A 23,895-nucleotide genomic window follows, 5' to 3' on the forward strand; every position below is an offset into this window, starting at 1 on the left:
CTGGCTTTTGCCTGAACCCCCATCACTCCTCCTCTTGCATATAAGACAATATTTCAGATCTGCATATGAAAACAACACGCCTACCTTTGTTGCACATAGCTGCCTGCCTGTCTCTAGTTACCCCACTGGCTGTAGCTGCGTCCCTTCCGACATGGAATAACACCAACTGTAACGATAAACTGAAAATTAACAGTATAAACCTGCATCATTTTGGACTCTGGTATTTGCTGAATCCGGGTGACCTGACAATCGATGGTGGTGCCGCTGGTGATTCTGGCCTTCTTGGAATCTGTTGGGCCTATGTGTTAGCTCACACATCACTTGGGTATCCATGGTAACTACCACAACATGGTCATCTGCAGTTTACATCTAGCCCGTGGCATTGAATGGCATTTTAAAAGTGCTAAGGGTCCTGGTGCAATAATCCTCCCATGAGGATCAGCCTCAACGGCTTTGTAGATTGCACTCATGTCAGCAACTCCATATACATTTTTTTTTCTTCATGCTTCTTTCTTCATCCTTTTTTCTTTCTGTCATTCAGACTTTCATTCATTCGATCTCTCTCACTCACTTGCTTTAACTCATTTGTTCTCACTCACTCACTCACTCACTCAATCACTCACTCACTCATTCACTCTCACTCACTCTCACTCTCTCACTCACTCGCTCACTAAGTCAGTCTCTCTCTCTCTCTCTCTTTTTCTTTTTATATATATTTTTTTCCGTCTTCTTCTTCTTCTTCTTCTTCTTCTTCTTCTTCTTCAGACCCTGTCATAGCACTAATGCCTTTCCAATACCACCAGCAGATGGAGACACTCCATTGCAACATTGGTTGTGAGCAGCAGTTTCTAAAAACAAATGCCTCATGGCGGATTTCCCATCCATCAATGGATGGTAAATTTTGTTTTTATCATTCACTGACCACAGAAACCAATGCATGGTCAAGCAACAGCAATGACACACCCTTGTGTATAGGCATGAGACCCTCATGTCATTTAACAGGATTCAGCACCACCCACAAGACAGCTACCTGTCATGTCATGTCAAACCTGCACAGGTGTGCTAGATTATTATTATTTAGTTTTATTTTATTTTTTTACACCAATCAGTGTGCAAACATGGTCATTAAAACGCTAAATGAATAGACGTTCATAAACCAGTCAGTGCAACTCATCATTTTGGTCTCCAATTCTCAAACTCAAATTCTCACCCACGGAGGATTAAATGAGAATCTTTCTTGTTTAACACTGGAATGGGGTGGTGCACTGTTCACTACCCGAAGATACTGCCACATCGGGTCAATGCATAGGGCGACAGAAGCAAGCTTCCAAATCAGCTCCCTTTCTCAAAAATCCATTTAATTTATGGTCCCCAGATAGGGAACGTATGTATCAGTATGTGCTCACAAGTCACCCAAGTGCAAGTATTCACACAAAAAAAAACGTGCCTCAGGATGCGATCTGTCGCAAGATCCTTTCTTTTTTTACACTTGATCTAAGCCAAAAGGCCTAGAGGGGATAACCGGGAAAGGGGTGGACCCAACCATGTCCCCTTCATGAGCACTCACATTACTCATAGGAATGGAAGGAAGGCTGGCAGCCAACCAGCCTCCCATACACTTTCTGGGTGGGTGGCAGTCAGCCACCCATACATATATACAGCACAGGCTAAACCCACATCATCACTTAAAAAAAGGACAGGCGACCATTGCACTCTGATGGAGCATTTAGCAATGCAATCCATAGCCTGGCTTTTGCCTGAACCCCCATCACTCCTCCTCTTGCATATAAGACAATATTTCAGATCTGCATATGAAAACAACACGCCTACCTTTGTTGCACATAGCTGCCTGCCTGTCTCTAGTTACCCCACTGGCTGTAGCTGCGTCCCTTCCGACATGGAATAACACCAACTGTAACGATAAACTGAAAATTAACAGTATAAACCTGCATCATTTTGGACTCTGGTATTTGCTGAATCCGGGTGACCTGACAATCGATGGTGGTGCCGCTGGTGATTCTGGCCTTCTTGGAATCTGTTGGGCCTATGTGTTAGCTCACACATCACTTGGGTATCCATGGTAACTACCACAACATGGTCATCTGCAGTTTACATCTAGCCCGTGGCATTGAATGGCATTTTAAAAGTGCTAAGGGTCCTGGTGCAATAATCCTCCCATGAGGATCAGCCTCAACGGCTTTGTAGATTGCACTCATGTCAGCAACTCCATATACATTTTTTTTTCTTCATGCTTCTTTCTTCATCCTTTTTTCTTTCTGTCATTCAGACTTTCATTCATTCGATCTCTCTCACTCACTTGCTTTAACTCATTTGTTCTCACTCACTCACTCACTCACTCAATCACTCACTCACTCATTCACTCTCACTCACTCTCACTCTCTCACTCACTCGCTCACTAAGTCAGTCTCTCTCTCTCTCTCTCTTTTTCTTTTTATATATATTTTTTTCCGTCTTCTTCTTCTTCTTCTTCTTCTTCTTCTTCTTCTTCTTCTTCAGACCCTGTCATAGCACTAATGCCTTTCCAATACCACCAGCAGATGGAGACACTCCATTGCAACATTGGTTGTGAGCAGCAGTTTCTAAAAACAAATGCCTCATGGCGGATTTCCCATCCATCAATGGATGGTAAATTTTGTTTTTATCATTCACTGACCACAGAAACCAATGCATGGTCAAGCAACAGCAATGACACACCCTTGTGTATAGGCATGAGACCCTCATGTCATTTAACAGGATTCAGCACCACCCACAAGACAGCTACCTGTCATGTCATGTCAAACCTGCACAGGTGTGCTAGATTATTATTATTTAGTTTTATTTTATTTTTTTACACCAATCAGTGTGCAAACATGGTCATTAAAACGCTAAATGAATAGACGTTCATAAACCAGTCAGTGCAACTCATCATTTTGGTCTCCAATTCTCAAACTCAAATTCTCACCCACGGAGGATTAAATGAGAATCTTTCTTGTTTAACACTGGAATGGGGTGGTGCACTGTTCACTACCCGAAGATACTGCCACATCGGGTCAATGCATAGGGCGACAGAAGCAAGCTTCCAAATCAGCTCCCTTTCTCAAAAATCCATTTAATTTATGGTCCCCAGATAGGGAACGTATGTATCAGTATGTGCTCACAAGTCACCCAAGTGCAAGTATTCACACAAAAAAAAACGTGCCTCAGGATGCGATCTGTCGCAAGATCCTTTCTTTTTTTACACTTGATCTAAGCCAAAAGGCCTAGAGGGGATAACCGGGAAAGGGGTGGACCCAACCATGTCCCCTTCATGAGCACTCACATTACTCATAGGAATGGAAGGAAGGCTGGCAGCCAACCAGCCTCCCATACACTTTCTGGGTGGGTGGCAGTCAGCCACCCATACATACATACAGCACAGGCTAAACCCACATCATCACTTAAAAAAAGGACAGGCGACCATTGCACTCTGATGGAGCATTTAGCAATGCAATCCATAGCCTGGCTTTTGCCTGAACCCCCATCACTCCTCCTCTTGCATATAAGACAATATTTCAGATCTGCATATGAAAACAACACGCCTACCTTTGTTGCACATAGCTGCCTGCCTGTCTCTAGTTACCCCACTGGCTGTAGCTGCGTCCCTTCCGACATGGAATAACACCAACTGTAACGATAAACTGAAAATTAACAGTATAAACCTGCATCATTTTGGACTCTGGTATTTGCTGAATCCGGGTGACCTGACAATCGATGGTGGTGCCGCTGGTGATTCTGGCCTTCTTGGAATCTGTTGGGCCTATGTGTTAGCTCACACATCACTTGGGTATCCATGGTAACTACCACAACATGGTCATCTGCAGTTTACATCTAGCCCGTGGCATTGAATGGCATTTTAAAAGTGCTAAGGGTCCTGGTGCAATAATCCTCCCATGAGGATCAGCCTCAACGGCTTTGTAGATTGCACTCATGTCAGCAACTCCATATACATTTTTTTTTCTTCATGCTTCTTTCTTCATCCTTTTTTCTTTCTGTCATTCAGACTTTCATTCATTCGATCTCTCTCACTCACTTGCTTTAACTCATTTGTTCTCACTCACTCACTCACTCACTCAATCACTCACTCACTCATTCACTCTCACTCACTCTCACTCTCTCACTCACTCGCTCACTAAGTCAGTCTCTCTCTCTCTCTCTCTCTCTTTTTCTTTTTATATATATTTTTTTCCGTCTTCTTCTTCTTCTTCTTCTTCTTCTTCTTCTTCTTCAGACCCTGTCATAGCACTAATGCCTTTCCAATACCACCAGCAGATGGAGACACTCCATTGCAACATTGGTTGTGAGCAGCAGTTTCTAAAAACAAATGCCTCATGGCGGATTTCCCATCCATCAATGGATGGTAAATTTTGTTTTTATCATTCACTGACCACAGAAACCAATGCATGGTCAAGCAACAGCAATGACACACCCTTGTGTATAGGCATGAGACCCTCATGTCATTTAACAGGATTCAGCACCACCCACAAGACAGCTACCTGTCATGTCATGTCAAACCTGCACAGGTGTGCTAGATTATTATTATTTAGTTTTATTTTATTTTTTTACACCAATCAGTGTGCAAACATGGTCATTAAAACGCTAAATGAATAGACGTTCATAAACCAGTCAGTGCAACTCATCATTTTGGTCTCCAATTCTCAAACTCAAATTCTCACCCACGGAGGATTAAATGAGAATCTTTCTTGTTTAACACTGGAATGGGGTGGTGCACTGTTCACTACCCGAAGATACTGCCACATCGGGTCAATGCATAGGGCGACAGAAGCAAGCTTCCAAATCAGCTCCCTTTCTCAAAAATCCATTTAATTTATGGTCCCCAGATAGGGAACGTATGTATCAGTATGTGCTCACAAGTCACCCAAGTGCAAGTATTCACACAAAAAAAAACGTGCCTCAGGATGCGATCTGTCGCAAGATCCTTTCTTTTTTTACACTTGATCTAAGCCAAAAGGCCTAGAGGGGATAACCGGGAAAGGGGTGGACCCAACCATGTCCCCTTCATGAGCACTCACATTACTCATAGGAATGGAAGGAAGGCTGGCAGCCAACCAGCCTCCCATACACTTTCTGGGTGGGTGGCAGTCAGCCACCCATACATACATACAGCACAGGCTAAACCCACATCATCACTTAAAAAAAGGACAGGCGACCATTGCACTCTGATGGAGCATTTAGCAATGCAATCCATAGCCTGGCTTTTGCCTGAACCCCCATCACTCCTCCTCTTGCATATAAGACAATATTTCAGATCTGCATATGAAAACAACACGCCTACCTTTGTTGCACATAGCTGCCTGCCTGTCTCTAGTTACCCCACTGGCTGTAGCTGCGTCCCTTCCGACATGGAATAACACCAACTGTAACGATAAACTGAAAATTAACAGTATAAACCTGCATCATTTTGGACTCTGGTATTTGCTGAATCCGGGTGACCTGACAATCGATGGTGGTGCCGCTGGTGATTCTGGCCTTCTTGGAATCTGTTGGGCCTATGTGTTAGCTCACACATCACTTGGGTATCCATGGTAACTACCACAACATGGTCATCTGCAGTTTACATCTAGCCCGTGGCATTGAATGGCATTTTAAAAGTGCTAAGGGTCCTGGTGCAATAATCCTCCCATGAGGATCAGCCTCAACGGCTTTGTAGATTGCACTCATGTCAGCAACTCCATATACATTTTTTTTTCTTCATGCTTCTTTCTTCATCCTTTTTTCTTTCTGTCATTCAGACTTTCATTCATTCGATCTCTCTCACTCACTTGCTTTAACTCATTTGTTCTCACTCACTCACTCACTCACTCAATCACTCACTCACTCATTCACTCTCACTCACTCTCACTCTCTCACTCACTCGCTCACTAAGTCAGTCTCTCTCTCTCTCTCTCTTTTTCTTTTTATATATATTTTTTTCCGTCTTCTTCTTCTTCTTCTTCTTCTTCTTCTTCAGACCCTGTCATAGCACTAATGCCTTTCCAATACCACCAGCAGATGGAGACACTCCATTGCAACATTGGTTGTGAGCAGCAGTTTCTAAAAACAAATGCCTCATGGCGGATTTCCCATCCATCAATGGATGGTAAATTTTGTTTTTATCATTCACTGACCACAGAAACCAATGCATGGTCAAGCAACAGCAATGACACACCCTTGTGTATAGGCATGAGACCCTCATGTCATTTAACAGGATTCAGCACCACCCACAAGACAGCTACCTGTCATGTCATGTCAAACCTGCACAGGTGTGCTAGATTATTATTATTTAGTTTTATTTTATTTTTTTACACCAATCAGTGTGCAAACATGGTCATTAAAACGCTAAATGAATAGACGTTCATAAACCAGTCAGTGCAACTCATCATTTTGGTCTCCAATTCTCAAACTCAAATTCTCACCCACGGAGGATTAAATGAGAATCTTTCTTGTTTAACACTGGAATGGGGTGGTGCACTGTTCACTACCCGAAGATACTGCCACATCGGGTCAATGCATAGGGCGACAGAAGCAAGCTTCCAAATCAGCTCCCTTTCTCAAAAATCCATTTAATTTATGGTCCCCAGATAGGGAACGTATGTATCAGTATGTGCTCACAAGTCACCCAAGTGCAAGTATTCACACAAAAAAAAACGTGCCTCAGGATGCGATCTGTCGCAAGATCCTTTCTTTTTTTACACTTGATCTAAGCCAAAAGGCCTAGAGGGGATAACCGGGAAAGGGGTGGACCCAACCATGTCCCCTTCATGAGCACTCACATTACTCATAGGAATGGAAGGAAGGCTGGCAGCCAACCAGCCTCCCATACACTTTCTGGGTGGGTGGCAGTCAGCCACCCATACATACATACAGCACAGGCTAAACCCACATCATCACTTAAAAAAAGGACAGGCGACCATTGCACTCTGATGGAGCATTTAGCAATGCAATCCATAGCCTGGCTTTTGCCTGAACCCCCATCACTCCTCCTCTTGCATATAAGACAATATTTCAGATCTGCATATGAAAACAACACGCCTACCTTTGTTGCACATAGCTGCCTGCCTGTCTCTAGTTACCCCACTGGCTGTAGCTGCGTCCCTTCCGACATGGAATAACACCAACTGTAACGATAAACTGAAAATTAACAGTATAAACCTGCATCATTTTGGACTCTGGTATTTGCTGAATCCGGGTGACCTGACAATCGATGGTGGTGCCGCTGGTGATTCTGGCCTTCTTGGAATCTGTTGGGCCTATGTGTTAGCTCACACATCACTTGGGTATCCATGGTAACTACCACAACATGGTCATCTGCAGTTTACATCTAGCCCGTGGCATTGAATGGCATTTTAAAAGTGCTAAGGGTCCTGGTGCAATAATCCTCCCATGAGGATCAGCCTCAACGGCTTTGTAGATTGCACTCATGTCAGCAACTCCATATACATTTTTTTTTCTTCATGCTTCTTTCTTCATCCTTTTTTCTTTCTGTCATTCAGACTTTCATTCATTCGATCTCTCTCACTCACTTGCTTTAACTCATTTGTTCTCACTCACTCACTCACTCAATCACTCACTCATTCACTCTCACTCACTCTCACTCTCTCACTCACTCGCTCACTAAGTCAGTCTCTCTCTCTCTCTCTTTTTCTTTTTATATATATTTTTTTCCGTCTTCTTCTTCTTCTTCTTCTTCTTCTTCAGACCCTGTCATAGCACTAATGCCTTTCCAATACCACCAGCAGATGGAGACACTCCATTGCAACATTGGTTGTGAGCAGCAGTTTCTAAAAACAAATGCCTCATGGCGGATTTCCCATCCATCAATGGATGGTAAATTTTGTTTTTATCATTCACTGACCACAGAAACCAATGCATGGTCAAGCAACAGCAATGACACACCCTTGTGTATAGGCATGAGACCCTCATGTCATTTAACAGGATTCAGCACCACCCACAAGACAGCTACCTGTCATGTCATGTCAAACCTGCACAGGTGTGCTAGATTATTATTATTTAGTTTTATTTTATTTTTTTACACCAATCAGTGTGCAAACATGGTCATTAAAACGCTAAATGAATAGACGTTCATAAACCAGTCAGTGCAACTCATCATTTTGGTCTCCAATTCTCAAACTCAAATTCTCACCCACGGAGGATTAAATGAGAATCTTTCTTGTTTAACACTGGAATGGGGTGGTGCACTGTTCACTACCCGAAGATACTGCCACATCGGGTCAATGCATAGGGCGACAGAAGCAAGCTTCCAAATCAGCTCCCTTTCTCAAAAATCCATTTAATTTATGGTCCCCAGATAGGGAACGTATGTATCAGTATGTGCTCACAAGTCACCCAAGTGCAAGTATTCACACAAAAAAAAACGTGCCTCAGGATGCGATCTGTCGCAAGATCCTTTCTTTTTTTACACTTGATCTAAGCCAAAAGGCCTAGAGGGGATAACCGGGAAAGGGGTGGACCCAACCATGTCCCCTTCATGAGCACTCACATTACTCATAGGAATGGAAGGAAGGCTGGCAGCCAACCAGCCTCCCATACACTTTCTGGGTGGGTGGCAGTCAGCCACCCATACATACATACAGCACAGGCTAAACCCACATCATCACTTAAAAAAAGGACAGGCGACCATTGCACTCTGATGGAGCATTTAGCAATGCAATCCATAGCCTGGCTTTTGCCTGAACCCCCATCACTCCTCCTCTTGCATATAAGACAATATTTCAGATCTGCATATGAAAACAACACGCCTACCTTTGTTGCACATAGCTGCCTGCCTGTCTCTAGTTACCCCACTGGCTGTAGCTGCGTCCCTTCCGACATGGAATAACACCAACTGTAACGATAAACTGAAAATTAACAGTATAAACCTGCATCATTTTGGACTCTGGTATTTGCTGAATCCGGGTGACCTGACAATCGATGGTGGTGCCGCTGGTGATTCTGGCCTTCTTGGAATCTGTTGGGCCTATGTGTTAGCTCACACATCACTTGGGTATCCATGGTAACTACCACAACATGGTCATCTGCAGTTTACATCTAGCCCGTGGCATTGAATGGCATTTTAAAAGTGCTAAGGGTCCTGGTGCAATAATCCTCCCATGAGGATCAGCCTCAACGGCTTTGTAGATTGCACTCATGTCAGCAACTCCATATACATTTTTTTTTCTTCATGCTTCTTTCTTCATCCTTTTTTCTTTCTGTCATTCAGACTTTCATTCATTCGATCTCTCTCACTCACTTGCTTTAACTCATTTGTTCTCACTCACTCACTCACTCACTCACTCAATCACTCACTCACTCATTCACTCTCACTCACTCTCACTCTCTCACTCACTCGCTCACTAAGTCAGTCTCTCTCTCTCTCTCTCTTTTTCTTTTTATATATATTTTTTTCCGTCTTCTTCTTCTTCTTCTTCTTCTTCTTCAGACCCTGTCATAGCACTAATGCCTTTCCAATACCACCAGCAGATGGAGACACTCCATTGCAACATTGGTTGTGAGCAGCAGTTTCTAAAAACAAATGCCTCATGGCGGATTTCCCATCCATCAATGGATGGTAAATTTTGTTTTTATCATTCACTGACCACATAAACCAATGCATGGTCAAGCAACAGCAATGACACACCCTTGTGTATAGGCATGAGACCCTCATGTCATTTAACAGGATTCAGCACCACCCACAAGACAGCTACCTGTCATGTCATGTCAAACCTGCACAGGTGTGCTAGATTATTATTATTTAGTTTTATTTTATTTTTTTACACCAATCAGTGTGCAAACATGGTCATTAAAACGCTAAATGAATAGACGTTCATAAACCAGTCAGTGCAACTCATCATTTTGGTCTCCAATTCTCAAACTCAAATTCTCACCCACGGAGGATTAAATGAGAATCTTTCTTGTTTAACACTGGAATGGGGTGGTGCACTGTTCACTACCCGAAGATACTGCCACATCGGGTCAATGCATAGGGCGACAGAAGCAAGCTTCCAAATCAGCTCCCTTTCTCAAAAATCCATTTAATTTATGGTCCCCAGATAGGGAACGTATGTATCAGTATGTGCTCACAAGTCACCCAAGTGCAAGTATTCACACAAAAAAAAAACGTGCCTCAGGATGCGATCTGTCGCAAGATCCTTTCTTTTTTTACACTTGATCTAAGCCAAAAGGCCTAGAGGGGATAACCGGGAAAGGGGTGGACCCAACCATGTCCCCTTCATGAGCACTCACATTACTCATAGGAATGGAAGGAAGGCTGGCAGCCAACCAGCCTCCCATACACTTTCTGGGTGGGTGGCAGTCAGCCACCCATACATACATACAGCACAGGCTAAACCCACATCATCACTTAAAAAAAGGACAGGCGACCATTGCACTCTGATGGAGCATTTAGCAATGCAATCCATAGCCTGGCTTTTGCCTGAACCCCCATCACTCCTCCTCTTGCATATAAGACAATATTTCAGATCTGCATATGAAAACAACACGCCTACCTTTGTTGCACATAGCTGCCTGCCTGTCTCTAGTTACCCCACTGGCTGTAGCTGCGTCCCTTCCGACATGGAATAACACCAACTGTAACGATAAACTGAAAATTAACAGTATAAACCTGCATCATTTTGGACTCTGGTATTTGCTGAATCCGGGTGACCTGACAATCGATGGTGGTGCCGCTGATGATTCTGGCCTTCTTGGAATCTGTTGGGCCTATGTGTTAGCTCACACATCACTTGGGTATCCATGGTAACTACCACAACATGGTCATCTGCAGTTTACATCTAGCCCGTGGCATTGAATGGCATTTTAAAAGTGCTAAGGGTCCTGGTGCAATAATCCTCCCATGAGGATCAGCCTCAACGGCTTTGTAGATTGCACTCATGTCAGCAACTCCATATACATTTTTTTTTCTTCATGCTTCTTTCTTCATCCTTTTTTCTTTCTGTCATTCAGACTTTCATTCATTCGATCTCTCTCACTCACTTGCTTTAACTCATTTGTTCTCACTCACTCACTCACTCACTCACTCAATCACTCACTCACTCATTCACTCTCACTCACTCTCACTCTCTCACTCACTCGCTCACTAAGTCAGTCTCTCTCTCTCTCTCTCTTTTTCTTTTTATGTATATTTTTTTCCGTCTTCTTCTTCTTCTTCTTCTTCTTCTTCTTCTTCTTCAGACCCTGTCATAGCACTAATGCCTTTCCAATACCACCAGCAGATGGAGACACTCCATTGCAACATTGGTTGTGAGCAGCAGTTTCTAAAAACAAATGCCTCATGGCGGATTTCCCATCCATCAATGGATGGTAAATTTTGTTTTTATCATTCACTGACCACAGAAACCAATGCATGGTCAAGCAACAGCAATGACACACCCTTGTGTATAGGCATGAGACCCTCATGTCATTTAACAGGATTCAGCACCACCCACAAGACAGCTACCTGTCATGTCATGTCAAACCTGCACAGGTGTGCTAGATTATTATTATTTAGTTTTATTTTATTTTTTTACACCAATCAGTGTGCAAACATGGTCATTAAAACGCTAAATGAATAGACGTTCATAAACCAGTCAGTGCAACTCATCATTTTGGTCTCCAATTCTCAAACTCAAATTCTCACCCACGGAGGATTAAATGAGAATCTTTCTTGTTTAACACTGGAATGGGGTGGTGCACTGTTCACTACCCGAAGATACTGCCACATCGGGTCAATGCATAGGGCGACAGAAGCAAGCTTCCAAATCAGCTCCCTTTCTCAAAAATCCATTTAATTTATGGTCCCCAGATAGGGAACGTATGTATCAGTATGTGCTCACAAGTCACCCAAGTGCAAGTATTCACACAAAAAAAAACGTGCCTCAGGATGCGATCTGTCGCAAGATCCTTTCTTTTTTTACACTTGATCTAAGCCAAAAGGCCTAGAGGGGATAACCGGGAAAGGGGTGGACCCAACCATGTCCCCTTCATGAGCACTCACATTACTCATAGGAATGGAAGGAAGGCTGGCAGCCAACCAGCCTCCCATACACTTTCTGGGTGGGTGGCAGTCAGCCACCCATACATACATACAGCACAGGCTAAACCCACATCATCACTTAAAAAAAGGACAGGCGACCATTGCACTCTGATGGAGCATTTAGCAATGCAATCCATAGCCTGGCTTTTGCCTGAACCCCCATCACTCCTCCTCTTGCATATAAGACAATATTTCAGATCTGCATATGAAAACAACACGCCTACCTTTGTTGCACATAGCTGCCTGCCTGTCTCTAGTTACCCCACTGGCTGTAGCTGCGTCCCTTCCGACATGGAATAACACCAACTGTAACGATAAACTGAAAATTAACAGTATAAACCTGCATCATTTTGGACTCTGGTATTTGCTGAATCCGGGTGACCTGACAATCGATGGTGGTGCCGCTGGTGATTCTGGCCTTCTTGGAATCTGTTGGGCCTATGTGTTAGCTCACACATCACTTGGGTATCCATGGTAACTACCACAACATGGTCATCTGCAGTTTACATCTAGCCCGTGGCATTGAATGGCATTTTAAAAGTGCTAAGGGTCCTGGTGCAATAATCCTCCCATGAGGATCAGCCTCAACGGCTTTGTAGATTGCACTCATGTCAGCAACTCCATATACATTTTTTTTTCTTCATGCTTCTTTCTTCATCCTTTTTTCTTTCTGTCATTCAGACTTTCATTCATTCGATCTCTCTCACTCACTTGCTTTAACTCATTTGTTCTCACTCACTCACTCACTCACTCAATCACTCACTCACTCATTCACTCTCACTCACTCTCACTCTCTCACTCACTCGCTCACTAAGTCAGTCTCTCTCTCTCTCTCTCTTTTTCTTTTTATATATATTTTTTTCCGTCTTCTTCTTCTTCTTCTTCTTCTTCTTCTTCTTCTTCAGACCCTGTCATAGCACTAATGCCTTTCCAATACCACCAGCAGATGGAGACACTCCATTGCAACATTGGTTGTGAGCAGCAGTTTCTAAAAACAAATGCCTCATGGCGGATTTCCCATCCATCAATGGATGGTAAATTTTGTTTTTATCATTCACTGACCACAGAAACCAATGCATGGTCAAGCAACAGCAATGACACACCCTTGTGTATAGGCATGAGACCCTCATGTCATTTAACAGGATTCAGCACCACCCACAAGACAGCTACCTGTCATGTCATGTCAAACCTGCACAGGTGTGCTAGATTATTATTATTTAGTTTTCTTTTATTTTTTTACACCAATCAGTGTGCAAACATGGTCATTAAAACGCTAAATGAATAGACGTTCATAAACCAGTCAGTGCAACTCATCATTTTGGTCTCCAATTCTCAAACTCAAATTCTCACCCACGGAGGATTAAATGAGAATCTTTCTTGTTTAACACTGGAATGGGGTGGTGCACTGTTCACTACCCGAAGATACTGCCACATCGGGTCAATGCATAGGGCGACAGAAGCAAGCTTCCAAATCAGCTCCCTTTCTCAAAAATCCATTTAATTTATGGTCCCCAGATAGGGAACGTATGTATCAGTATGTGCTCACAAGTCACCCAAGTGCAAGTATTCACACAAAAAAAAAACGTGCCTCAGGATGCGATCTGTCGCAAGATCCTTTCTTTTTTTACACTTGATCTAAGCCAAAAGGCCTAGAGGGGATAACCGGGAAAGGGGTGGACCCAACCATGTCCCCTTCATGAGCACTCACATTACTCATAGGAATGGAAGGAAGGCTGGCAGCCAACCAGCCTCCCATACACTTTCTGGGTGGGTGGCAGTCAGCCACCCATACATACATACAGCACAGGCTAAACCCACATCATCACTTAAAAAAAGGACAGGCGACCATTGCACTCTGATGGAGCATTTAGCAATGCAATCCATAGCCTGGCTTTTGCCTGAACCCCCATCACTCCTCCTCTTGCATATAAGACAATATTTCAGATCTGCATATGAAAACAACACGCCTACCTTTGTTGCACATAGCTGCCTGCCTGTCTCTAGTTACCCCACTGGCTGTAGCTGCGTCCCTTCCGACATGGAATAACACCAACTGTAACGATAAACTGAAAATTAACAGTATAAACCTGCATCATTTTGGACTCTGGTATTTGCTGAATCCGGGTGACCTGACAATCGATGGTGGTGCCGCTGGTGATTCTGGCCTTCTTGGAATCTGTTGGGCCTATGTGTTAGCTCACACATCACTTGGGTATCCATGGTAACTACCACAACATGGTCATCTGCAGTTTACATCTAGCCCGTGGCATTGAATGGCATTTTAAAAGTGCTAAGGGTCCTGGTGCAATAATCCTCCCATGAGGATCAGCCTCAACGGCTTTGTAGATTGCACTCATGTCAGCAACTCCATATACATTTTTTTTTCTTCATGCTTCTTTCTTCATCCTTTTTTCTTTCTGTCATTCAGACTTTCATTCATTCGATCTCTCTCACTCACTTGCTTTAACTCATTTGTTCTCACTCACTCACTCACTCACTCACTCAATCACTCACTCACTCATTCACTCTCACTCACTCTCACTCTCTCACTCACTCGCTCACTAAGTCAGTCTCTCTCTCTCTCTCTCTTTTTCTTTTTATATATATATTTTTCCGTCTTCTTCTTCTTCTTCTTCTTCTTCTTCAGACCCTGTCATAGCACTAATGCCTTTCCAATACCACCAGCAGATGGAGACACTCCATTGCAACATTGGTTGTGAGCAGCAGTTTCTAAAAACAAATGCCTCATGGCGGATTTCCCATCCATCAATGGATGGTAAATTTTGTTTTTATCATTCACTGACCACAGAAACCAATGCATGGTCAAGCAACAGCAATGACACACCCTTGTGTATAGGCATGAGACCCTCATGTCATTTAACAGGATTCAGCACCACCCACAAGACAGCTACCTGTCATGTCATGTCAAACCTGCACAGGTGTGCTAGATTATTATTATTTAGTTTTATTTTATTTTTTTACACCAATCAGTGTGCAAACATGGTCATTAAAACGCTAAATGAATAGACGTTCATAAACCAGTCAGTGCAACTCATCATTTTGGTCTCCAATTCTCAAACTCAAATTCTCACCCACGGAGGATTAAATGAGAATCTTTCTTGTTTAACACTGGAATGGGGTGATGCACTGTTCACTACCCGAAGATACTGCCACATCGGGTCAATGCATAGGGCGACAGAAGCAAGCTTCCAAATCAGCTCCCTTTCTCAAAAATCCATTTAATTTATGGTCCCCAGATAGGGAACGTATGTATCAGTATGTGCTCACAAGTCACCCAAGTGCAAGTATTCACACAAAAAAAAACGTGCCTCAGAATGCGATCTGTCGCAAGATCCTTTCTTTTTTTACACTTGATCTAAGCCAAAAGGCCTAGAGGGGATAACCGGGAAAGGGGTGGACCCAACCATGTCCCCTTCATGAGCACTCACATTACTCATAGGAATGGAAGGAAGGCTGGCAGCCAACCAGCCTCCCATACACTTTCTGGGTGGGTGGCAGTCAGCCACCCATACATACATACAGCACAGGCTAAACCCACATCATCACTTAAAAAAAGGACAGGCGACCATTGCACTCTGATGGAGCATTTAGCAATGCAATCCATAGCCTGGCTTTTGCCTGAACCCCCATCACTCCTCCTCTTGCATATAAGACAATATTTCAGATCTGCATATGAAAACAACACGCCTACCTTTGTTGCACATAGCTGCCTGCCTGTCTCTAGTTACCCCACTGGCTGTAGCTGCGTCCCTTCCGACATGGAATAACACCAACTGTAACGATAAACTGAAAATTAACAGTATAAACCTGCATCATTTTGGACTCTGGTATTTGCTGAATCCGGGTGACCTGACAATCGATGGTGGTGCCGCTGGTGATTCTGGCCTTCTTGGAATCTGTTGGGCCTATGTGTTAGCTCACACATCACTTGGGTATCCATGGTAACTACCACAACATGGTCATCTGCAGTTTACATCTAGCCCGTGGCATTGAATGGCATTTTAAAAGTGCTAAGGGTCCTGGTGCAATAATCCTCCCATGAGGATCAGCCTCAACGGCTTTGTAGATTGCACTCATGTCAGCAACTCCATATACATTTTTTTTTCTTCATGCTTCTTTCTTCATCCTTTTTTCTTTCTGTCATTCAGACTTTCATTCATTCGATCTCTCTCACTCACTTGCTTTAACTCATTTGTTCTCACTCACTCACTCACTCAATCACTCACTCACTCATTCACTCTCACTCACTCTCACTCTCTCACTCACTCGCTCACTAAGTCAGTCTCTCTCTCTCTTTTTCTTTTTATATATATTTTTTTCCGTCTTCTTCTTCTTCTTCTTCTTCTTCTTCTTCAGACCCTGTCATAGCACTAATGCCTTTCCAATACCACCAGCAGATGGAGACACTCCATTGCAACATTGGTTGTGAGCAGCAGTTTCTAAAAACAAATGCCTCATGGCGGATTTCCCATCCATCAATGGATGGTAAATTTTGTTTTTATCATTCACTGACCACAGAAACCAATGCATGGTCAAGCAACAGCAATGACACACCCTTGTGTATAGGCATGAGACCCTCATGTCATTTAACAGGATTCAGCACCACCCACAAGACAGCTACCTGTCATGTCATGTCAAACCTGCACAGGTGTGCTAGATTATTATTATTTAGTTTTATTTTATTTTTTTACACCAATCAGTGTGCAAACATGGTCATTAAAACGCTAAATGAATAGACGTTCATAAACCAGTCAGTGCAACTCATCATTTTGGTCTCCAATTCTCAAACTCAAATTCTCACCCACGGAGGATTAAATGAGAATCTTTCTTGTTTAACACTGGAATGGGGTGGTGCACTGTTCACTACCCGAAGATACTGCCACATCGGGTCAATGCATAGGGCGACAGAAGCAAGCTTCCAAATCAGCTCCCTTTCTCAAAAATCCATTTAATTTATGGTCCCCAGATAGGGAACGTATGTATCAGTATGTGCTCACAAGTCACCCAAGTGCAAGTATTCACACAAAAAAAAACGTGCCTCAGGATGCGATCTGTCGCAAGATCCTTTCTTTTTTTACACTTGATCTAAGCCAAAAGGCCTAGAGGGGATAACCGGGAAAGGGGTGGACCCAACCATGTCCCCTTCATGAGCACTCACATTACTCATAGGAATGGAAGGAAGGCTGGCAGCCAACCAGCCTCCCATACACTCTCTGGGTGGGTGGCAGTCAGCCACCCATACATACATACATACAGCACAGGCTAAACCCACATCATCACTTAAAAAAAGGACAGGCGACCATTGCACTCTGATGGAGCATTTAGCAATGCAATCCATAGCCTGGCTTTTGCCTGAACCCCCATCACTCCTCCTCTTGCATATAAGACAATATTTCAGATCTGCATATGAAAACAACACGCCTACCTTTGTTGCACATAGCTGCCTGCCTGTCTCTAGTTACCCCACTGGCTGTAGCTGCGTCCCTTCCGACATGGAATAACACCAACTGTAACGATAAACTGAAAATTAACAGTATAAACCTGCATCATTTTGGACTCTGGTATTTGCTGAATCCGGGTGACCTGACAATCGATGGTGGTGCCGCTGGTGATTCTGGCCTTCTTGGAATCTGTTGGGCCTATGTGTTAGCTCACACATCACTTGGGTATCCATGGTAAATACCACAACATGGTCATCTGCAGTTTACATCTAGCCCGTGGCATTGAATGGCATTTTAAAAGTGCTAAGGGTCCTGGTGCAATAATCCTCCCATGAGGATCAGCCTCAACGGCTTTGTAGATTGCACTCATGTCAGCAACTCCATATACATTTTTTTTTCTTCATGCTTCTTTCTTCATCCTTTTTTCTTTCTGTCATTCAGACTTTCATTCATTCGATCTCTCTCACTCACTTGCTTTAACTCATTTGTTCTCACTCACTCACTCACTCACTCAATCACTCACTCACTCATTCACTCTCACTCACTCTCACTCTCTCACTCACTCGCTCACTAAGTCAGTCTCTCTCTCTCTCTCTCTTTTTCTTTTTATATATATTTTTTTCCGTCTTCTTCTTCTTCTTCTTCTTCTTCTTCAGACCCTGTCATAGCACTAATGCCTTTCCAATACCACCAGCAGATGGAGACACTCCATTGCAACATTGGTTGTGAGCAGCAGTTTCTAAAAACAAATGCCTCATGGCGGATTTCCCATCCATCAATGGATGGTAAATTTTGTTTTTATCATTCACTGACCACAGAAACCAATGCATGGTCAAGCAACAGCAATGACACACCCTTGTGTATAGGCATGAGACCCTCATGTCATTTAACAGGATTCAGCACCACCCACAAGACAGCTACCTGTCATGTCATGTCAAACCTGCACAGGTGTGCTAGATTATTATTATTTAGTTTTATTTTATTTTTTTACACCAATCAGTGTGCAAACATGGTCATTAAAACGCTAAATGAATAGACGTTCATAAACCAGTCAGTGCAACTCATCATTTTGGTCTCCAATTCTCAAACTCAAATTCTCACCCACGGAGGATTAAATGAGAATCTTTCTTGTTTAACACTGGAATGGGGTGGTGCACTGTTCACTACCCGAAGATACTGCCACATCGGGTCAATGCATAGGGCGACAGAAGCAAGCTTCCAAATCAGCTCCCTTTCTCAAAAATCCATTTAATTTATGGTCCCCAGATAGGGAACGTATGTATCAGTATGTGCTCACAAGTCACCCAAGTGCAAGTATTCACACAAAAAAAAAACGTGCCTCAGGATGCGATCTGTCGCAAGATCCTTTCTTTTTTTACACTTGATCTAAGCCAAAAGGCCTAGAGGGGATAACCGGGAAAGGGGTGGACCCAACCATGTCCCCTTCATGAGCACTCACATTACTCATAGGAATGGAAGGAAGGCTGGCAGCCAACCAGCCTCCCATACACTTTCTGGGTGGGTGGCAGTCAGCCACCCATACATACATACAGCACAGGCTAAACCCACATCATCACTTAAAAAAAGGACAGGCGACCATTGCACTCTGATGGAGCATTTAGCAATGCAATCCATAGCCTGGCTTTTGCCTGAACCCCCATCACTCCTCCTCTTGCATATAAGACAATATTTCAGATCTGCATATGAAAACAACACGCCTACCTTTGTTGCACATAGCTGCCTGCCTGTCTCTAGTTACCCCACTGGCTGTAGCTGCGTCCCTTCCGACATGGAATAACACCAACTGTAACGATAAACTGAAAATTAACAGTATAAACCTGCATCATTTTGGACTCTGGTATTTGCTGAATCCGGGTGACCTGACAATCGATGGTGGTGCCGCTGGTGATTCTGGCCTTCTTGGAATCTGTTGGGCCTATGTGTTAGCTCACACATCACTTGGGTATCCATGGTAACTACCACAACATGGTCATCTGCAGTTTACATCTAGCCCGTGGCATTGAATGGCATTTTAAAAGTGCTAAGGGTCCTGGTGCAATAATCCTCCCATGAGGATCAGCCTCAACGGCTTTGTAGATTGCACTCATGTCAGCAACTCCATATACATTTTTTTTTCTTCATGCTTCTTTCTTCATCCTTTTTTCTTTCTGTCATTCAGACTTTCATTCATTCGATCATCTCTCTCACTCACTTGCTTTAACTCATTTGTTCTCACTCACTCACTCACTCACTCAATCACTCACTCACTCATTCACTCTCACTCACTCTCACTCTCTCACTCACTCGCTCACTCGCTCACTAAGTCAGTCTCTCTCTCTCTTTTTCTTTTTATATATATTTTTTTCCGTCTTCTTCTTCTTCTTCTTCTTCTTCTTCTTCAGACCCTGTCATAGCACTAATGCCTTTCCAATACCACCAGCAGATGGAGACACTCCATTGCAACATTGGTTGTGAGCAGCAGTTTCTAAAAACAAATGCCTCATGGCGGATTTCCCATCCATCAATGGATGGTAAATTTTGTTTTTATCATTCACTGACCACAGAAACCAATGCATGGTCAAGCAACAGCAATGACACACCCTTGTGTATAGGCATGAGACCCTCATGTCATTTAACAGGATTCAGCACCACCCACAAGACAGCTACCTGTCATGTCATGTCAAACCTGCACAGGTGTGCTAGATTATTATTATTTAGTTTTATTTTATTTTTTTACACCAATCAGTGTGCAAACATGGTCATTAAAACGCTAAATGAATAGACGTTCATAAACCAGTCAGTGCAACTCATCATTTTGGTCTCCAATTCTCAAACTCAAATTCTCACCCACGGAGGATTAAATGAGAATCTTTCTTGTTTAACACTGGAATGGGGTGGTGCACTGTTCACTACCCGAAGATACTGCCACATCGGGTCAATGCATAGGGCGACAGAAGCAAGCTTCCAAATCAGCTCCCTTTCTCAAAAATCCATTTAATTTATGGTCCCCAGATAGGGAACGTATGTATCAGTATGTGCTCACAAGTCACCCAAGTGCAAGTATTCACACAAAAAAAAACGTGCCTCAGGATGCAATCTGTCGCAAGATCCTTTCTTTTTTTACACTTGATCTAAGCCAAAAGGCCTAGAGGGGATAACCGGGAAAGGGGTGGACCCAACCATGTCCCCTTCATGAGCACTCACATTACTCATAGGAATGGAAGGAAGGCTGGCAGCCAACCAGCCTCCCATACACTTTCTGGGTGGGTGGCAGTCAGCCACCCATACATACATACAGCACAGGCTAAACCCACATCATCACTTAAAAAAAGGACAGGCGACCATTGCACTCTGATGGAGCATTTAGCAATGCAATCCATAGCCTGGCTTTTGCCTGAACCCCCATCACTCCTCCTCTTGCATATAAGACAATATTTCAGATCTGCATATGAAAACAACACGCCTACCTTTGTTGCACATAGCTGCCTGCCTGTCTCTAGTTACCCCACTGGCTGTAGCTGCGTCCCTTCCGACATGGAATAACACCAACTGTAACGATAAACTGAAAATTAACAGTATAAACCTGCATCATTTTGGACTCTGGTATTTGCTGAATCCGGGTGACCTGACAATCGATGGTGGTGTCGCTGGTGATTCTGGCCTTCTTGGAATCTGTTGGGCCTATGTGTTAGCTCACACATCACTTGGGTATCCATGGTAACTACCACAACATGGTCATCTGCAGTTTACATCTAGCCCGTGGCATTGAATGGCATTTTAAAAGTGCTAAGGGTCCTGGTGCAATAATCCTCCCATGAGGATCAGCCTCAACGGCTTTGTAGATTGCACTCATGTCAGCAACTCCATATACATTTTTTTTTCTTCATGCTTCTTTCTTCATCCTTTTTTCTTTCTGTCATTCAGACTTTCATTCATTCGATCTCTCTCACTCACTTGCTTTAACTCATTTGTTCTCACTCACTCACTCACTCACTCAATCACTCACTCACTCATTCACTCTCACTCACTCTCACTCTCTCACTCACTCGCTCACTAAGTCAGTCTCTCTCTCTCTCTCTCTTTTTCTTTTTATATATATTTTTTTCCGTCTTCTTCTTCTTCTTCTTCTTCTTCTTCTTCTTCAGACCCTGTCATAGCACTAATGCCTTTCCAATACCACCAGCAGATGGAGACACTCCATTGCAACATTGGTTGTGAGCAGCAGTTTCTAAAAACAAATGCCTCATGGCGGATTTCCCATCCATCAATGGATGGTAAATTTTGTTTTTATCATTCACTGACCACAGAAACCAATGCATGGTCAAGCAACAGCAATGACACACCCTTGTGTATAGGCATGAGACCCTCATGTCATTTAACAGGATTCAGCACCACCCACAAGACAGCTACCTGTCATGTCATGTCAAACCTGCACAGGTGTGCTAGATTATTATTATTTAGTTTTATTTTATTTTTTTACACCAATCAGTGTGCAAACATGGTCATTAAAACGCTAAATGAATAGACGTTCATAAACCAGTCAGTGCAACTCATCATTTTGGTCTCCAATTCTCAAACTCAAATTCTCACCCAAGGAGGATTAAATGAGAATCTTTCTTGTTTAACACTGGAATGGGGTGGTGCACTGTTCACTACCCGAAGATACTGCCACATCGGGTCAATGCATAGGGCGACAGAAGCAAGCTTCCAAATCAGCTCCCTTTCTCAAAAATCCATTTAATTTATGGTCCCCAGATAGGGAACGTATGTATCAGTATGTGCTCACAAGTCACCCAAGTGCAAGTATTCACACAAAAAAAAAACGTGCCTCAGGATGCGATCTGTCGCAAGATCCTTTCTTTTTTTACACTTGATCTAAGCCAAAAGGCCTAGAGGGGATAACCGGGAAAGGGGTGGACCCAACCATGTCCCCTTCATGAGCACTCACATTACTCATAGGAATGGAAGGAAGGCTGGCAGCCAACCAGCCTCCCATACACTTTCTGGGTGGGTGGCAGTCAGCCACCCATACATACATACAGCACAGGCTAAACCCACATCATCACTTAAAAAAAGGACAGGCGACCATTGCACTCTGATGGAGCATTTAGCAATGCAATCCATAGCCTGGCTTTTGCCTGAACCCCCATCACTCCTCCTCTTGCATATAAGACAATATTTCAGATCTGCATATGAAAACAACATGCCTACCTTTGTTGCACATAGCTGCCTGCCTGTCTCTAGTTACCCCACTGGCTGTAGCTGCGTCCCTTCCGACATGGAATAACACCAACTGTAACGATAAACTGAAAATTAACAGTATAAACCTGCATCATTTTGGACTCTGGTATTTGCTGAATCCGGGTGACCTGACAATCGATGGTGGTGTCGCTGGTGATTCTGGCCTTCTTGGAATCTGTTGGGCCTATGTGTTAGCTCACACATCACTTGGGTATCCATGGTAACTACCACAACATGGTCATCTGCAGTTTACATCTAGCCCGTGGCATTGAATGGCATTTTAAAAGTGCTAAGGGTCCTGGTGCAATAATCCTCCCATGAGGATCAGCCTCAACGGCTTTGTAGATTGCACTCATGTCAGCAACTCCATATACATTTTTTTTTCTTCATGCTTCTTTCTTCATCCTTTTTTCTTTCTGTCATTCAGACTTTCATTCATTCGATCTCTCTCACTCACTTGCTTTAACTCATTTGTTCTCACTCACTCACTCACTCACTCACTCAATCACTCACTCACTCATTCACTCTCACTCACTCTCACTCTCTCACTCACTCGCTCACTAAGTCAGTCTCTCTCTCTCTCTCTCTTTTTCTTTTTATATATATTTTTTTCCGTCTTCTTCTTCTTCTTCTTCTTCTTCTTCTTCAGACCCTGTCATAGCACTAATGCCTTTCCAATACCACCAGCAGATGGAGACACTCCATTGCAACATTGGTTGTGAGCAGCAGTTTCTAAAAACAAATGCCTCATGGCGGATTTCCCATCCATCAATGGATGGTAAATTTTGTTTTTATCATTCACTGACCACAGAAACCAATGCATGGTCAAGCAACAGCAATGACACACCCTTGTGTATAGGCATGAGACCCTCATGTCATTTAACAGGATTCAGCACCACCCACAAGACAGCTACCTGTCATGTCATGTCAAACCTGCACAGGTGTGCTAGATTATTATTATTTAGTTTTATTTTATTTTTTTACACCAATCAGTGTGCAAACATGGTCATTAAAACGCTAAATGAATAGACGTTCATAAACCAGTCAGTGCAACTCATCATTTTGGTCTCCAATTCTCAAACTCAAATTCTCACCCACGGAGGATTAAATGAGAATCTTTCTTGT

The 23,895-nt window shown here is 43.3% G+C and overlaps 13 pseudogenes; all 13 read right to left on the reverse strand.

The window, feature by feature from the left end:
• Positions 1-1,255: 1,255 nt before the first annotated feature.
• LOC130334029 (U2 spliceosomal RNA) lies at positions 1,256-1,519 on the reverse strand (annotated as a pseudogene).
• Positions 1,520-3,007: 1,488 nt separating this feature from the next.
• On the reverse strand, positions 3,008-3,271 carry LOC130334030 (U2 spliceosomal RNA; annotated as a pseudogene).
• Positions 3,272-4,757: 1,486 nt separating this feature from the next.
• Positions 4,758-5,021, reverse strand: LOC130334032 (U2 spliceosomal RNA; annotated as a pseudogene).
• Positions 5,022-6,497: 1,476 nt separating this feature from the next.
• LOC130334033 (U2 spliceosomal RNA) lies at positions 6,498-6,761 on the reverse strand (annotated as a pseudogene).
• A 1,463-nt stretch (positions 6,762-8,224) lies between these two features.
• LOC130334034 (U2 spliceosomal RNA) lies at positions 8,225-8,488 on the reverse strand (annotated as a pseudogene).
• Positions 8,489-9,965: 1,477 nt separating this feature from the next.
• Positions 9,966-10,230, reverse strand: LOC130334103 (U2 spliceosomal RNA; annotated as a pseudogene).
• A 1,486-nt stretch (positions 10,231-11,716) lies between these two features.
• LOC130334035 (U2 spliceosomal RNA) lies at positions 11,717-11,980 on the reverse strand (annotated as a pseudogene).
• A 1,482-nt stretch (positions 11,981-13,462) lies between these two features.
• LOC130334106 (U2 spliceosomal RNA) lies at positions 13,463-13,727 on the reverse strand (annotated as a pseudogene).
• Positions 13,728-15,204: 1,477 nt separating this feature from the next.
• LOC130334126 (U2 spliceosomal RNA) lies at positions 15,205-15,468 on the reverse strand (annotated as a pseudogene).
• A 1,466-nt stretch (positions 15,469-16,934) lies between these two features.
• Positions 16,935-17,198, reverse strand: LOC130334036 (U2 spliceosomal RNA; annotated as a pseudogene).
• Positions 17,199-18,675: 1,477 nt separating this feature from the next.
• On the reverse strand, positions 18,676-18,940 carry LOC130334107 (U2 spliceosomal RNA; annotated as a pseudogene).
• Positions 18,941-20,421: 1,481 nt separating this feature from the next.
• On the reverse strand, positions 20,422-20,685 carry LOC130334056 (U2 spliceosomal RNA; annotated as a pseudogene).
• Positions 20,686-22,164: 1,479 nt separating this feature from the next.
• LOC130334108 (U2 spliceosomal RNA) lies at positions 22,165-22,429 on the reverse strand (annotated as a pseudogene).
• Between the last annotated feature and the right edge of the window lie 1,466 nt (positions 22,430-23,895).

The sequence above is a fragment of the Hyla sarda genome, unplaced genomic scaffold (assembly GCF_029499605.1).
Source record: "Hyla sarda isolate aHylSar1 unplaced genomic scaffold, aHylSar1.hap1 scaffold_428, whole genome shotgun sequence".
NCBI classification, from domain to species: Eukaryota; Metazoa; Chordata; class Amphibia; order Anura; family Hylidae; genus Hyla; species Hyla sarda.